Source organism: Passer domesticus, chromosome 6 (assembly GCF_036417665.1).
Source record: "Passer domesticus isolate bPasDom1 chromosome 6, bPasDom1.hap1, whole genome shotgun sequence".
NCBI lineage: Eukaryota > Metazoa > Chordata > Aves > Passeriformes > Passeridae > Passer > Passer domesticus.
Genome location: NC_087479.1, coordinates 56,293,517 through 56,310,555, shown reverse-complemented (window position 1 = coordinate 56,310,555; position 17,039 = coordinate 56,293,517). Strand labels below are relative to the sequence as shown.

At 41.3% G+C, this 17,039-nt stretch overlaps 1 long non-coding RNA gene across 9 annotated transcripts in view; it reads right to left on the bottom strand.

The window, feature by feature from the left end:
- LOC135303815 (uncharacterized) overlaps window positions 1-17,039 on the bottom strand; it is a 90,421-nt gene that overhangs the window by 27,251 nt on the left and 46,131 nt on the right. For 8 of the 9 annotated variants that reach the window (XR_010365194.1, XR_010365199.1, XR_010365193.1 and 5 more), the window contains exon 5: window positions 8,123-8,261. This is a non-coding gene — a long non-coding RNA (uncharacterized LOC135303815). Of the gene's footprint in view, window positions 1-8,122; window positions 8,262-13,419; window positions 16,244-17,039 lie in introns of those variants that run through there. The other variant, XR_010365201.1, reaches the window with a different exon arrangement.

Genomic DNA, 17,039 nt, shown 5'->3' with positions numbered 1-17,039 from the left:
ATAAGGAAAAGATCACCAGTGCTAAATGAGGTGTTCCACGCTTGGATAATAATGCCTAATGAATTATTCAAAAAAGAATGCTTGAATGAAGCAAACAATTTGAAGGGTTACTAGCAGCCGTAACAGTTCAACAGCCAAAAGAACAAAAGTATCATCCTGAAAATTACACTAATGATTAAAAAATGCGTATTAATTCTACATTTGGAGAAAAAAGAAATGCCAATCTGATTTTAAAGGTTAATCATTATTTTTTCACTAATGCTCTAATCTCTGGGAAAAACACCCTTTACCAATATTTTGGGAGATATAATATTATGACATAACATATTTATATGATTTTCCAGGCATTAACCCTCTCTGCAAATCTCAAATTTCACTGTGGAAGAATCAAAATCCTGGTTGGAGAGCCTGTTACTGCCTACAAGATTCCTTCTGCTACTTGAAATGGACTTGGGATCAGGCCCAGTTCACAGCACAGCAGCGTCGTGCTGGATGCCTTGGGGTCAGGCACCACTAAAGGTCCTCTCAAGAGAGTCACAGCATGGCCTCAACCACACCAAAACACTGCCCAGAGTGTCCAAATGACTCCAGACTGCCTTTGCTGTGCACCAGCCAGAATCTCACTGTTCATGCGATGAAAGATTTGCTAAATGAAAAAATGGGTGAAGGAAACAAGACCCATGTGTTCAAATTATATTAAAACCAGCAGCTATAGTCACATAACTGCTGTAATGTGTAACTCTTTCCACCCCAGAACTGATTGTACCTTAAAAAAAAGTGGATGGTTTATTAAGGAGAGAAATGTTTTCTCTAAATGCTCTTGGCTAAAATGAGAAGCATAAAAGAAAAAGAAATCCTTAACAAACCATGAGAATTTCACGGATGTCCAATGCTGACACATTTTCAGCTTTCATAAAAATATATTTCTGAGGCCAAAAGCGATAATTTATTATGACAGACGCTTTCTGGTTGCCAAAAAGACAGGAAAAAAAAAATCTGAGAACTAAATCCTAAAGAACATCTCCTGCAAAATATTAGCCTTACATGAAATACATGAAAAACAGCAGCACAATGGCAGCATCACGTTTATCTGCTGTGCTGGTAAAACACTCCTGGCTGCTGTGCTTGGAGCTGAGCTAACACAAACACACCACTACAGCAGAGAGGTCTCCCAGTGACAGCACAGTGTGGCCAGCACTAGGGAAGGATTTGGAAAATAGCATTTGTTAAAATGAAACCCTGTCAACCACTTCGCTACCTCTGCTGCAGTTTTGCAGCTATAAAGCCTTTGGTATTAGATGCCAATTAGTGATTTTATTATAAAGATGTTCAATGTCAAGATAACACTTCTTCTCATTTCTGGCAGTGACACTGAATGGTGGATAGAAGAAATGACTTCAGGAAAGCATAGCTGACCATCTGCTTAGGCCTGCTCACTCACTGATGATTAATCCTTTCCCTCGAGGACAATGTCTCCATGTGTTTCTCTTGCTGTCTTTTTAATGTCACAAAAAGAGGTTGATAAACACATTCAAGTCACAATTAAAAAACATTTTAACTGACCAGTTGCCACTGATGATATTATTAGACAGATTTAGTCGCTCTTGTAACAATGTGTTTAGTGGTGTTGATGTGAAGTGGAGATGAAGTTTCTTTAACGTGCCTCCTACCTATTTTTATGTTTAGGTGACATTTAAATGTTCACCTTGATGCAAACAAGCAGTCTGCAGGAGGCACAGGGACAGGGTCATTTTTTAAGCAAAAACTCTGGAGGACTGCGAGGCAACTGCTGTCCTTTGGCTGGGATGGGGGAGGAGGAGGAGGAAGAGCAAAAGACCCATCAGAGATTGTGGGATCAGAGATTGTGGGATCAGAGACTGCAGGCCTGTCCTGCAGACCTCAGGAGTGAATACATTAAATTGTGACTCAATAGGAATCCAAGTTATGAAGGAGGAGGTAGCAAGGAGAGGCAAAGTGGTTACTTGTGGCAGGCAGGTTTGGCTTCTGATTTCATCCCTCATGAAGAAGAATTTTCAAAAGCGCTGGGGTAAATCGGAAAAGCAGGTCCCATTGACTTTTAACCAATTAGACATATTTTTGAAATTCAGGTAGATACTGAGTGAGCAAACTTACAGCCCAGTCCGAGCTGTGGTGAAACTGATGGCAATGTTTGCTTTATGAAAGATAGTGCCAGTACTTAAATAGATTTCCCATGGGCATTGCAGAAAAAAAAAAAAAAAAAAAAAAAAAAAACCCAAAAACCAAAACACAAAAATAAAACCAAAAGAAGCAAAACACAGCAACCAAAAAAAAAAAAAACCAAAAAAACAAAACAAAACAAAACAAAACCACCAAAAAAAGGAGAAAAAAATAAAATGGTGGTTTATATAAGAAAAAGGTAGTGGCCTTGCAGTTTACCCATTCAGAAGGAGCATTTCACAGGGTGAGAGATGGTAAGAGAAGACAAGCAGGATCTCACAACCACTGGTGGACATAACCATAAACCACTGCCATACCATGATCACACACCCTGTGGGGCACAGAGGAGATCCAGTGGAGGAATATAACTGAGGAGGATAGGAGATTACAGAGGTAGATTCAGGAGATTTTGTCTGAAGGGTTTTTTCTGCATCATGGCAGCAGGAATGGATTCTGAAAGCTTATTTCCTCATTAACGCAAAAAAATGGGTAATAAGAAAAAGGACAGGATTTTAAATGCTGAACCCATGAGAAAAAGTCATTGCCTATAAAAGATTTCTTTTAAAATTACCTGGATAAATATGCACCAATTTTCAGTGGAATTGAATAGATGCTTTATAAAGGGAGAAGAGGAATAACCCTTGAAGAGGCTCTCAAGGGATGGTTGCTGACATGGAAAACCATTTGCCCCAGTCAAATTTTTTGGCTTTAATCTGAGATGAAGGGTCTAAGTCATTTAAGGGTGTTTCTGTTTACCCCTCAAGCTTCCTGGAGGCAAGAGAGAAGCTTCTGTGATCAATATTATCAAATGGCATGGGGAAGCACAGGGCATTACATACAAACATTCCTTCTTTTTCAAAAAGCAGGGGACATCTTATCTACTAAATAACAAGGCACTTTCCACATGATAACCTACAATAGGTCAAACAGACCAATTCGGTGGAGTGGTACAGGATAAAAAGTCTGATTTCTGATTTGTTAGAGTTCTTAGAAAATGGAAATTAGGTGGTAGGTGGTACCTTGACCAGAATTCTGAGGGTGGATTACCACAACAGATCTAAGCAAGTATCAGCAGGTAACAATATCTAAAACTTAATTTAAAGACTTCTTCCTCCAAAAAATTCCTATTCCTAGTACAGAACTACAGTTACTCCAAGGGACTTGTGACAGAGGCTTTGTAGAGCTGGATGTGAGAGGTAAATCCATCAATTCCCAACTGCTAGTTCATATATCATCCCTCTTAAAAAATGCTATACCTCATCACTTTAGGATATTATTTCCAGTGATAATGGACCCACTCTCTTTTTAAATTTCCTATCCCCACATTTCCTTTCACTTAAAAAAAATCTTTCATTCAAACAATTTTAAACAGAACAGTAGACAAGATTCTTCTTCATAAAAAAAGGCTATCAATTTTTTTCACACCAATGATAACTTCCAATTAAAATTTTATAACCAAAAAATTTTGTGACTTAAAACTTTGGAAGCCAAATTATTCAAGAATCTCAAGGAGACTGCTCAAATATTGAGACACCAAGAGTGTTCAGATATTCAGAAAAATAGGCTTTTATCTTAAATCAGCCTCCTAAGTTCAGGAGAGGTCCAATTTAAAATTAAATCATAAGCAAATTGCACTGAAAATTGCAAAAGAAGGATTGGATCTGGCCTATGCTGTTGAGCTAGAAACCCATTATTCATAAGATATATTTTAAGAGTTGAATCAAAGGCTGCTTTGTTTGCAATTGAATTCTGCTGGGGGTAAATCCAGAGGAAAGTAAAATGTGCGACAAAGGTAAGCTTTTAAATTTCTTTCTCTTTGTGTATTTGGTTTGTGAGATGTTTCCAAGTAATAAAAAGATGACTTGGTAAACAGAAAGTGTAACACGATCCTGAAAAAGGGGCAATTCCTTGCCTTCAAGAAGCACGGCTCAGATGGCAAAAGAAATGAAGTAAAACATTAGGAGGATAGTGACAGATTTTCATGGAGACATTTCAAAATGTTGACATCCAAAGTAAATTCAAAGAGATTAAATGGCTTTGAGTAGTCAAGAGAAAAAAAAAACAAAAAGCAAAACCACATAGATGTGTCATCAGCATAACACTGGGAGCTGGAACTCAAACCACCCTGATGGCTGTAAAACAGGAGGAGAAGCACACACCACAAAAATAACAACACCACAGCACCCACCAGCAGCAACTGAAACAACTAATTTTAATGTGATGTTAATTTGAATGAGTTGCATAGTTCTAATTGTAATTAAGGTGTCAGCAAAGCTCCAGAGGTACCCTGTGGTCAGCTGGGCTCCTGTGACCTGCTCCTGTGGCACGCCCTCAGCTGTTATGAATTTCAGCACTCCAGGCTTCTAGCAAATATCCCAACTTAGCCCTTCCTTAAAAAAAACCCAAACCAAAAAAATCTCATTTTTCTCTTTCTGCTCTGTCACTTGGCAGCCCTGCTTATCTGCTTGGCCGCCTCTCCTACAAATGTCTGAGTGTTTTTCTGGTGGCTCTTTGTGCCTGAAAGCCCTTACCCCTGCTCTTCCTTCCATCCCACACTCCCACGGCCTTCTCCCAAGCACCAGCTTCTAATTCTCAGCAGGAAAGATCCTGCCACACCTGGCAAAATGAGCTGGAAACTGAGAAGCTGAAGCAGAAAAGCAGAGTCCAGCTTGATTTAAGCCAGCGAATTCCAAGATACACAACTGTAAGGTGAAAATAAAATGTTGGGAGTCACAGCAGCCCCACAGGAGGATAATGAGAAGTGCTGGGGTTAACTCTGGAAGACCAAAACAAATCACAGACACTGCCCTGGGCTGTTAGATGTGGATTAAGTAATTAGCTCATCAGATCTTCCAGATCCAGCTGTATGCCTCAAACCTTAGCCATAAAGTGTTTTAAATCCACTGTGAAAATCCAGATAAACGCACATCAGCCATTTCACTTGAGTCTTGCTACACTGTCCTAGGAAACATCTATTTCATTTCCCTTTACTGCACCAATGACAGGATAAAATGGATGGTGTCACCAGGGTGGCTGCCCCAGCACATTTTAAAATTCAGTTGCTGCACTTTTTAAGCTCCAAGACTGAGGGAGTTTTCTTCATGCATCCAGCTCACTTCTTTGGTTTTCATCCTAACAAACCCATGAGGTATGGAGAGGGGATTTCAGGAAACCTGAGAAACTGAGGAGCTTTGGGTCAAGCTGGAAAAACAAGCAATGAATGGGCAGGAGAAATACACTGTAACAGAGAGAAAATTAAATGCCAAAGCCAGTCCTTTCTGTTTTCAGCTTTTCCAGTCTTTCTCTCTCCTTGTGTACATTGCCCAGGACAGCCATCATCTAGTAAAGATTATTTTGTAAAATATTCTAGAGGGTCTTTATGTTTGTCATCCCTATATCAAGAACAATGTGCATTATTTCACATTCCTCAGTAATAAATTTAATTTGCCATGTGTCAGCTCAATTACTGAACTGATCTAAGGCACGATGAATGTTTCTTGCCACTCACTTTGGGCTCAGTATGCATCATAATTTAGTATCATCAGCACATACAGCACATTATGGTGGGCCTTTCTTGCTAGGCAATTTGTGTAAAATCAAACTATGAAACCAGGTATTAATCACACTTAACTCTTCCCTTTTGGGGGAAACCCTCAGCACAGAGAATTCATTTTCTTTCTTGTATTTCTATGCCACGTCCTTCTCAGCCCCTCTTAGGTTCATCTTCAGAAGCAGCCTGTCATGTAGATCCTTATCAGAGATTTTCTGAAAACCTAGATAAAATATGTCATATGCACTGCAATTATCTACTTTATAACTCCTAAGCTCATTAAAGGGGTCAATTAGTCATTATTGCCTTTTTTAAACCCCCTCTGGCAGGCTCAGGTTAGGCTTTGGCTCCTTAATGCAGGCAAAGAGAGCGAGTGCTCCCAGGAGCCAGGAGCTCCTGCAGCCAGAGCCGAGCACCAGCACTTTCAGAGGGAAAAAAAGGAGAAGAAAAAGAAACTAACTGCCCACTGTTCCACTCCCATATTAAATATTGATGAAAAGACTGAGAAAATAGAGCTGGAAATGTAGAGAAATCACATCTGAGTGAAGGATAAAAAAACCCAAACCACGGGGAGAGCAGGAGGAAGGGCGGGGGAGTGAGCACTGCAGAGCACTTTTGCAAGCAGAAGCTGAAATTAGCAGGGGGGGTATCTATGTGCAAGCAGAACAAATACAATTAGATGGTCCCCCTGCTAATTTTGGCTTCTGGTTGCACAAGTGCACTGCAGGGCACACACCTTCCTTAGCATTTGCTCCTGTTCTGTGCCTTCCAGGTGATACCTGAGCAGCAGCAAAGGAGCAGAGTCTCCATTTTGAGTGCTGACTGTAAGCACCTGGATGAGTCCTGGCACTTCATCACAAAAAATAATCACCTAGAGTGTGATTATTTTGGGGTGGTTATTGCTAACGAAGCCTTCCTGGCAGCACTGCTTCTGGGTGGTGGATGAACCAACACAGCCAAGCATCCAAAAAGCCTCATGGCTGCCTTCTCCATCTGCTGACTCAGTTTCTCTTGGGTCCCAGGCAGGACCACACAAAGTCATATGGAGATGGAGACACCCAGCTCAGAGTGGGGGGGACAGGACAGAAATGTGTCCCAGCCCCAGCTGAATCTCCACCTAGGACCCTCTGCAGAGCATCTCCTCACTGCTGCCCATGAACTGTTCACAGCTCGTCTCCTTGATGCTTTTGCTGCCATTGCTGTGGTGCAAATTGAAGGAGAGAAATGAAATGGAATAAGAGAATGAAAGGAGGCTATCCCTGCCTCGATCTCATTACCTCTGCTGAAAAAAATGAGCAATCATGGCAGTGGGAAACAAAATCTCTGCGGAGTGCTACTCCAGGCAGAGAAAGCAGTGTTGGAGGGAAGGAGAGCATTAATATGTGCTTTTCAACCAACTGCATTTCAATTTACTGCTGGACTCTACCTCTCTTTTATTAATTTAGGAGTGTTTCTAGTTTATTCTCTAGTCTGTGCTCTACATTTTACCAGATTAGATGTCTATTTTCTTTTTCCTTAGTTTTGTTTGGCAGTGTTCCATAGGATCCCATTTCCTTCTATTTGCAAGTTTGCTTCATCTGTATTTCACAGTTGCAATCTGGGCTGTCCACTATCTTATTCCTGCGTAATATCTGCTAAAACTGCACATGAACTCCTTTTTCTGTGCTCCCTTCAAAGCCCTTCAAAGGTGGCTCATCTGAAATAACAAATTGTTGTCTTGTGACTGGCAATTATTAGTTCTGGCTTATGAGTTTTGATCTCTAAGGTAATTTAATGTGTAACCTTATTATAGTTACTCATAGCCCAGGATTCTATCTAAAGTCCAATTTGGCATTGCCTTCCTAGCTATTAATTGCAACCCAGCTGAGCTGTGCATGTATGAGAATGAAGCAATACTTTGATGAATAAACCTCTGCATCATTTCCTAACACACACATTTTAAGGGCATCCAGCTAATGAGGACAACTGAGGTAAGTCACACACACTACATTATTTGTGAGAATATCTTTTGTATTTACTAGGATTCTGGTAAAAAAAAATATATAACAGAATGCATATTTTTGTATCCTAAGCCAATCTTGCACTATGACAGACTAACAGTTATTAATATCTTTGTACCTGCAGCATACTGAGTTCATTTTATTTTGTGCACAGTTTATATGCCCGATCCTCCTGTATCATCCATGCAAGTGGAACTTTATATCCATGCTGAATCCTTTGAAAGGCAGGATCATGTCCATTTGCAGCCAAACATGCAAAGAGCTGAGTTATTCTAGCAACAAATACTCAGATTTTTTGCATTGCTTCCCAAATTAGATACATTAATTACTAACCTTGTTTCCAAATGACCCAATATGCACTGGATATACTTACTTGTGCTAAAATTTCTGATGGCTTGAAAAGCTGATGGAGCTGAAATTTATTAAGAATCTGAAGGAATCTAAAATAACAAAGTGCAAAGAAAAGCTTCATTCTGAAGAAAAGCTGGAGTAAAGAAAGCTCTTTGCATCTCCTGTAAGAGACAAACACGAACAAACAGTCACAAAAGTAAATGATAATAAATATCATCATGATACTGGATGAGAAATTAGGAGATTTTGCCTTACAATTGAGAAGTCAGCTCAGCAGCAGAGAAGCTAAGTAATCTATGAATCTGACTACCTCAAATAGATGATGTTTTACTCTTCATTCATTTATTTAAGTTTCCCTGTTTTTGAAGACTTGGTGTATTTTGGGGGAGGTGGATGTGGGAGTGTGTTAACACATTCCTCTGCTCAAGAATAGGATCATGCAAATCTGCTCATTATTGACAAATAACTGTGAAGGTATGGGGGTAAAGGTATGCTGAAGGTATGTGCAGAAGGGTTTTCTGTGGTGATCACTGCGGAAAAAATGCCATTTCAAATTTTTCTCACACTCCTGGATCCTCTGCAGCAACCCTGGTTCCTGTGAAACAAGACCACCATGAATGAGAGCACTTGAAGACCATCACGCTGGACTAATTTCCAAATGTTTCAACACCCAACCCTTCAGACTTTCAGCAGTTCTCACAATCTCTGCAATACTAAACCCACTAATTGTTCTGTAGCTAAACCATGTGTCTGGGAACAAAAATCCTGTTATGCTCAGTAAAAGCCACCCTACTGCCAGGCAGCCCTTGCCAGGACCATAGGCATTAAAAGAAAGTGCTACGTAGATTAAATGTGGGCTCACCTGCCAGGCAGCATATGTTTCACTCCTGTCAAGCCCAAAGGATTGAGACAGATGCTGATCTCACCTCCTGCACCTTTTGGAGAGATCATGTCAAGGCACCCCCATCACCAGAATGCTTTCTTGTGAAACACAGCACCCTTTTTAACACAGCCTGAGACTTGCTGCTGGAGGTTTTTTCCACGTCAGCTGGTCTTGGCTATCTCAAGTTTTCCTAAAGTGACATGCTGGAATTCCCTCCACACCTATCAACCTGGAGATCCGTGAGGTGCACTGAATTGTAAACTTTCACAACTGATTTACATGTTCCAGGTTTTAATACCCTCTCAATTCTTAAACGGATTAAGGAGGACAGTCTTTAGCTACATTTGACAGAGATTATTCCAGACATGGCCTATTTTTCATGGTAGTCATTTATTGCACTTGGTAATTAGCTATATGGCCTTCTGCATTGATTTTTTTTTCTTTCTGAATCTACTTTAGGTCTGCTTCCTAAATGCTGGATACGGTGTTTAGTGACACCACTTCTGTTTATTCTGCAATCTGGCATATTTGGTAATTCATTCATTTCTTCACATGCCATTAACTGGCAAGAAATAATCTAAGGTTGGAAATAAAATGGGTTTGGCTGTCATAAGATGAATAAAAGCTCTCAAATGGCTGCCCAGTAATAGGAATACTGGCGGCCAAGAATTCAACTGTTTTTGTGGGTTTTTTTTTTTGTTTGTTTTTTTTTTGGGTTTTTTTGTTGTTTTGGGTTTTTTGGGTTTTTTTGTTTGTTTGTTTGGGTTTTTGGGTTTTGTTTTGGGTTTTTTGGTTTTGTTTTTGTTTTTTTTAGATGAAGTGTACCCAGTTTCTGAGAAGGCTTGTAAGATCTGACATATTCTCTCTGCTAATGAGGAAGTGGGTCCCAAAATACAAAATGCCTATTTCAGGCGTTTGAGAGACGAATGTGCACACACAGGATGATTCATAACCAGACAAAACATCCCAGCATTTTCTTGAGTGTGTACAAAACAAACAGAAAATTAATCACAGCTTGTTACTTATAAGCTTTCCTTTGAACCTTGGAAAGGCTAACTTTGAACAGCACTGTTTCCATGGGGGAAGCCTGGCTTTTAAAACATTTAGGGGCATATGCAGCTGACTCCTGATGCACCATGTACTTGCAGTTTGGAAGGCTGCCCACACCAGCAATCAACCAGATCCTGCTTTGTGATATTTTCCACAAAGACCATCCATCGTGGCAGCTATGGGTTTATTTGCCTACATAACTTGCAGCCTTGCTGCTTTGCTGACCAAGCTAACTTTTCCCCAGGTTTTTGTATTTATCTGGAGACAGATTTCAGGAGGTTGCTCCACCACACCATTCTGCTCTCCCACACTTCCTTCTTGCTGCTTCTGTCTCCCAAGTCTTGTGCTGCTCCTCTCCCCTAAATACATTTCACTGCTGAAGCTCCTTCCATCTCTGGTCCTGTGATCCTTTTTTGGGATCATAGCAGGTGACAGAACTCAGTGTCTGCTTCCTTTTGGTGCATTTTTCACCTTCAGCACATCTCTGAATTTAGTGGAGAGGGTTGGGAGCCACAGCAGCCCAGAGGAATAACCTCTAAAATACAAGTCACTTTAGCAGAGGAGGAAAATGACATCCTCAACATCTAGACTACACCTGCAGCCTTTGTGCTGAACTCTTGTGCAGCACACGGCAAGCGTTATCAGCTCCAGTGGGTGCCAAAATCCCTGGAGAAGCTTCAGCAAGGGGCAAGCCCAGCCCCAATGCCCTGGTGTGCCCTGCCTCATGCAGGGAGCGCTGTCAGTGCCAAGGCCACCAGAAAGAGAGCAGAGGAGCATTTCCTATTCTGTGTATCTGTGAGCAGAGCAGACACCAAGGCTGTGACAGTCTGCAAAGAGCCCCATGGGACTCATTGCACAGCACTGGGAAGGTGAAAGGCAAACCCAAGCACAAAGGCAAGCGGAAGCACACGAGCCCAGAGCACAAGCATTGAAACAAATCAATATGCTGCTCTCCAGCAGAGCAGGCTGGGGGCTCTGTTTGACACATTCCATGCTCCAGTCACAGCCAGCAGTGATGTTTCTGTTGCTGCTGCAGTGGCAGGGGAGCACAACCTTTCAGAAGGGGCAGGAATGAATTTACGTGACACAGCAGAGCAGGTAAAGAGCCAGGAGGGACAGCCAGGTGAGTACCCATGTCTAATTAGTAAGACAAACAGATTCTGCATCAGATGGGGTCAGTAAAGCTGCCATGGCCTCATGTAATGGCAGATTTGGAAGTTGTTTGCATAACTCATTACATTCCCAAAGTTAGTTCTATGTGCTAACACAGTGCACCCGTGCTCTTTTACAGGAGCCCAAGGAGTGTGGAGATGCTTACCATTCTCAAAACCTTCTTCAAAGCCAAGTCAAAGGCACTGCAGCCTCAGTTTTGTTACTCACAACTATTTTAGGTATTTATTGTTGGAAGTCTGAGGAAACTGCATAAGCTGAATTGAAAATTGCAGTGAAGATGTGACAATTACAGTAGCACAGTGTCTTTGTAGGATGGACTACTCACAAAATGCCTTATATAATCAGCTGCACAACAAAAATGTCTGAATGCATCTTGCCATGTGTCAGATAAAACCTGGAGTATCTATTTGGCATCAAACCCAGCTGCTTCTCCTTCAGCATCCATCCCTCTTGCAATAACTTTAGAGAGAACAAGACAGAAGCATGAGAGGGCAGAGAAAGAAGACAATAATAAAGACATGAAAAATTCCCATTTAATCATGCTCTAGATTTTATCTCTGTTTCATATCATCTCTCTTTCTTTCCCTTCCAAGAGAAATAACTGGCATATGCTTTATTTTGAAAGTAGATTGACACAAAAAAAGAGAGAATTGGCCATGAATCCTGGCATCCATCTCCCTCCACAACCGCCTGTGATAGAGTCAGAGCTATTACTCTCACGTTCAGGAATCAGCACTACCAAAAAGGATGTTATTCCCCAGCAGCAGGATGCACTGTCTAGCAAGGATGTTGCAGAGCACCTCAAGAATTTTCCCTGACTCTTGATTTCAACCTGTCCATTCAAAAACTCAAAGTCAAAAGGAGGATAGGGAAATAATAACTTCTGTTCCAGTTTCCTTCTTAGCTGTTTATACACATCCTTCTTCTGTTCATGACAGAACCTAAAATGTTATCTTCCCCACTATAAGCACACTGCCTCATGAAAACCCCTCCCTGCTTAATTTGAACTCATCTCTTTTACTCTCTTTGTACCAAAGCCATTCTCCCCCATTGTGGCTTCACTTTCACCTTCTCTGCTCCTGTGCCTTCTGCTTGCATGCATCAAAATCTTCCTAAAGATCAGTCGGCATCTTTTTTTTTTTTTCTTTTCTGAACTTGAGACAGCCCTTAAAAGGCCACCCTAAGTATAATATTCCCAGCTACTACTCACATAAGGAATTGAAATAACCTGCAGCATCACTCTGCAGCCCAGCTGCTGAGCTCAGCACAGGACACCAGGTACTCTGGAACGTGGATTGCCATGGTTTGTAACAGGTCTGCTTCCTGCCTCAGCTTCACCTGGGCAGAGCCCTGCAGCCCAGCCCCTTCTCCAACAGGAGGAGGAATGATCCTGCACAGGAGGGATGCACTCAGAGCCACAACTGCCTGACAGCTGATGAAATGGTGCATTATTTAAACCTTCCTTTAAAGCTTCAGATTCTCATATCCCTTCAACGCTCTTCAAAGTAACCATGGAGCTTTTTACTTGGGTGGGGAGATGGAGGAGATGCAGCACTTGCTCTCTGAGTTTTCCCAGCTCTCACTACAGTTTCTGGAGAGCTGGGATGCAGAGAGCAGCCACCTTAGGGGGTGGGATGGAGAGCACACACCCAGCAGCCTTCCCCCAGTGATCAGATACTGCCGCCAGGCCCAGAGAGTGCAGTGCTGATCCTAACAAATGCTCCTGTCTGCTCTGCTGCTGAAGAGCACCTCCTCTTAACTGAAGATTTTATTTTGTTCTCTTCAATAGAGCACCTGAGTGCTCTCCTCAGCCAAATTTCCCAGCTCACCACCTGATTTCCCTGCAAACGCCTGTGGAGATCTGAAGGCAGACTTGTCCCTGTTGTAGTTATGACAATAATGCAGGTCTCAAATAGTGCTATTGCTATGCTGGACCCCTTTAATCAAGCAGCTTTCCTGAACAATTTTCCTGAACTCTCTTCAGGAACAATACTTTTAGCACGGCAGATATTCAGTGTGATGGGCTGTGGGACTAGGTGGCAAAGGGAAACAGCTTCAGAAAAGAGACAAGAGTCCCTTCTGGCAAGTATTGGATGGGATAATTTCTGTACCTCAGGAGCTGACAGGACTACTTTTTCTTTCCTTTTTTTTTTTTTTTTTTTTTCCCCTGTTTGTTTACATAAAGCTTATTTTCCCCCAGTCATCTGAAAAAAAAAATAAATTGAGGTACAGCTTAGGTACATTTTTGTTTCTGGACAAATCTCCTTGAGCTATCACTTTTTCCTTCCTTCAACATCACACTTCACTTAAGTGACTTCTCAGAACTAAGCCTGTATGGAACTGACTGTAGTATTTTACTCTCACTGTGAAATATTCTTCACTTTTGTGACACCAACTAGTCTTGAAATGCTGTAAAAATGCTGACAGAAGAAATACCAGAGAAGGGTTTTAAAAAGCTTGTGAAGGATCGGTAGGTCCAGAGGTGTTTTTGCAGCATCAGAACAGCTAGGGGACATTTAAAACCAAACGGAAAAAATTCTAGAGGACACAGAGGATTTAGTGTGTTTGAGGGAGTCACCAACATGAAAGGTACCATATTTTGGTGGAGGCTGGAGGGGACAGGAGCTGATGGACAGTATGTCAGCCCTATAGTAGTAGCAGGGGGCAGGCAGTGCTGCTGGAACATGGGGAAAGCAATGAAATGAGAAAGGTAAATGAAGCGAAGTGTAGCATCAGGCAGAGGCCCCAACATCACAAACACAGTTGCAGCGTGCAGTCTCATAGATCCCCTGAGTTTTACATTGAAGAGAAGTGACAAAATCATCAGGAGAGAAATGAGAATGACCAGCAGAAGCCTGAGGAGAAGCAGTGTGAGAAGGGAGTCAAAAACACTAAAGAGCTGCCTGAGGTTAGTGCTGCTGGACTACGATTACGAAGGGATATATTCAAAACTGCCTCAAAGGTTAAATGTGAAGCTTGGACAAGAGAAGGAGAGAAAAGAAAACCTTAGAGAGTCCAAGATGTAAGCAAGATATGTGGCATGTACAGCTCAGCCAGCACAAGTGCACTGGAAACTGAATTCCTCTTTGTTTGGCTGTCTTGAAGTGGCACTCCCAGTATGTCTCTGCCATCTGAACCCTGATGGCTTCCACTGCTACAGCCCCTGTGCCACAACAAAGGAAGAGCCCTTAAAATAAGGCTGTGGAATGTTCTTCAAAACCACACCAGTCTCCCAGGTTTTCAGATGTAAGCACGAGTCCACATATATGTCTACACACAGACATAGAGATGAGGTTGCATTTTCTCCTGCCCATCAGAACTCTCAAAAATCCTTTTCAGCTGGGTTTTAAAGTTTTTCTGAGAAATCCAGATACCAATAAAGGTAATTTATGCCAACACATTCCACAGTCTCACTTTGGAGACCAAAGCTTTACCTCCCAAACAAAAGTCCCAGTAGAGCTATATGCATAAATCCCCCTCTCATTTAGGCTTTTCCCAAATCTTACTGCATCCTGGAAGAAGCCATTCCCTTTCCAAAGCAAGTGCTCCTAGGGTTCTTTCCTGGTACCACACCCTTTGCCTGTGTCCAGCTGCATCAAACAGAGCCTTGCCCATTGCATGTGGCCCCTGAAGGCTGGAGTTTATGGCCAGATCACTTAATTTTTCACCCTCTACAATTATGGGGCTTGTTCTGCTTTCAATTTAAATCATACAGCCCCTTTTCACTTAGCTTCGTTACATCTTTAATTACGACCTCAGGCTGAGGTGGTATAATTTTACTTTAAGAGATATGCCAGAACTCAGGTACTGACATCTCCAGGTTTCATAGAAATTGCAGGGATCATAGGAATTTAACTTGATAATTACCTCAATGTTTCAAGTCACACAATCACCATATAAAATAATTATGGGTTGTTGTTTTTCCAAATTCCCTTTGTGGGTTACTGTAGGTGACTGCAGGTTAGAATATATGATGTTAGATAGATATAGAAACAGAGATAAAGAAGTACAATAAACCTAAATAGGAGATTATTCATGTATGAGGAATGTCAAAAGACAAAGAGAGGCCCCTCTTTTAAATGCATAAAATAGAAAATACCACATTCCCAACTGAGGAATGGGAATGTTCAGATCAAGGATTCTTTTCCACGACCTCTTCAGCCACAGTGTTTTTCCCTATGGGGCTTGCAAGGATTGGCACAAACAGGAGCAAAAACCCTTTGCACACTTCTTGCATGAAACCTTCAAACACTGACCCATATAAATTGTATTTTACTAACAGAAGCCTTCCTAGCCAGCACTTCATCATGTCCCTTGGCACAATTGTGGTGATTTAAGATATCATCTACTACTTCCTAAGATTTTCTTCCTTTAATTAAAAAAAAAAAAAGAGAGAAAGACCAAAAGGGAAATGTGTGAACATACTGCAAACTGACTACATTTTGTGGGGCTTTTCCCCCTTCTTCAAAATTCAAATGCTTTTGTTATTTCTTGTACATAAAGATACAAGGGGAAAAAAATTACTTGGCGTGATTTCCGTCATGTTGATCCTTCTGGGTTCTCAGATATTATGATCCATGGAAAGTCTGGATTCATGCTTACTTCTACTCTTCATTAAGTCAGTTGTAGTTGAATTGCTGGTGGGGCAGGCTGCTGATACAGTAGGTGGGCATGCTGAATAAAACACATACCACAGCTGTACCTGCACTTGTCAGAGAGCCAACCTGCTTTACGCCAGTCTGTTCTCCACTGCTTCCTGGTCATAGCCCATCTGTTTCTGAATTTATAAAATGCTGAAGAACACAAATATCTGAACCTATTATAGGTAACACACTTCAATTAAATTCTGATTGTGGAGATGTGCTTAGGCTATCGTTGGTAATGTATCTCCTTCAAATTTGCCAGTAAAACAGACACCCATCCCTAGATATTTCTGTGGAACTCAGAGGCTTTTCTGGGTAGCGGCTTCTACATATGGTGCCCCCGGCCAATATTCTTGCACTTGCAAACAAAACCGAAGCAAAAATAAAAACCAACCTGCCAAGACAGAGTATGGAAGGTTACTAAGACAGATTAGATAAAAACCTTCATAGAGGGAGAGGTTCCACAGTAGGAGCCCTCACAGGTGAAGTAAGCCAGACAGCTATTAACCTGAAGTTTTCCAGTAGCTTAAAGCAGTACTTCACATTTCAGGTGGACTCAGAGACAGTGTAGAATGATAATGCACACAAAATATGATGAAACTGATACAAGTTTATCCTATATATGTAATTTTTGCACTGGGGGTGAATCACTCAAGTTTACAAGGTCAGTTTGAGAAAAAACTGTGATTTAAAGGAACTCAGCAGGCTGTCAATAACTGATTTAATAGGAACAGACTTCAAACAGAAAAAAATAGGTGAGGGATGTATCCCCAGGAAATTTGCTGGGGATACCTACAGTACCTATGATTAAACTATCTGTCCTCTGGATGTCATCATTGCTCTTTTTATATGCTGTTGGTTAAAGATGCATTTATGTGGAAGACACCAACAGTCCTAAGGAAGCTGGCTGGGGTGCATTATTTTTGGTGGTTCAGTGCATTTCTAGTTACAACTAAACTCACAAGAGTGTGGTCCATATCATTACTATTTATAATCCATAATGAACCTTTTTCTATAATGCAGTGCAAAAAAAAAAAAAAGACCCCCTGCATACATTGCATTTGATGTGAACTCACATCTCTGCTTCAAGAAGCACTTTATGCCTCTTCACTAAAAATTTCCATCTTTCCATATGTGCAGCTGAGACATAGCTGCCAGTCAGCAATAGTGTTTGCAGGATTTGCAAAAAT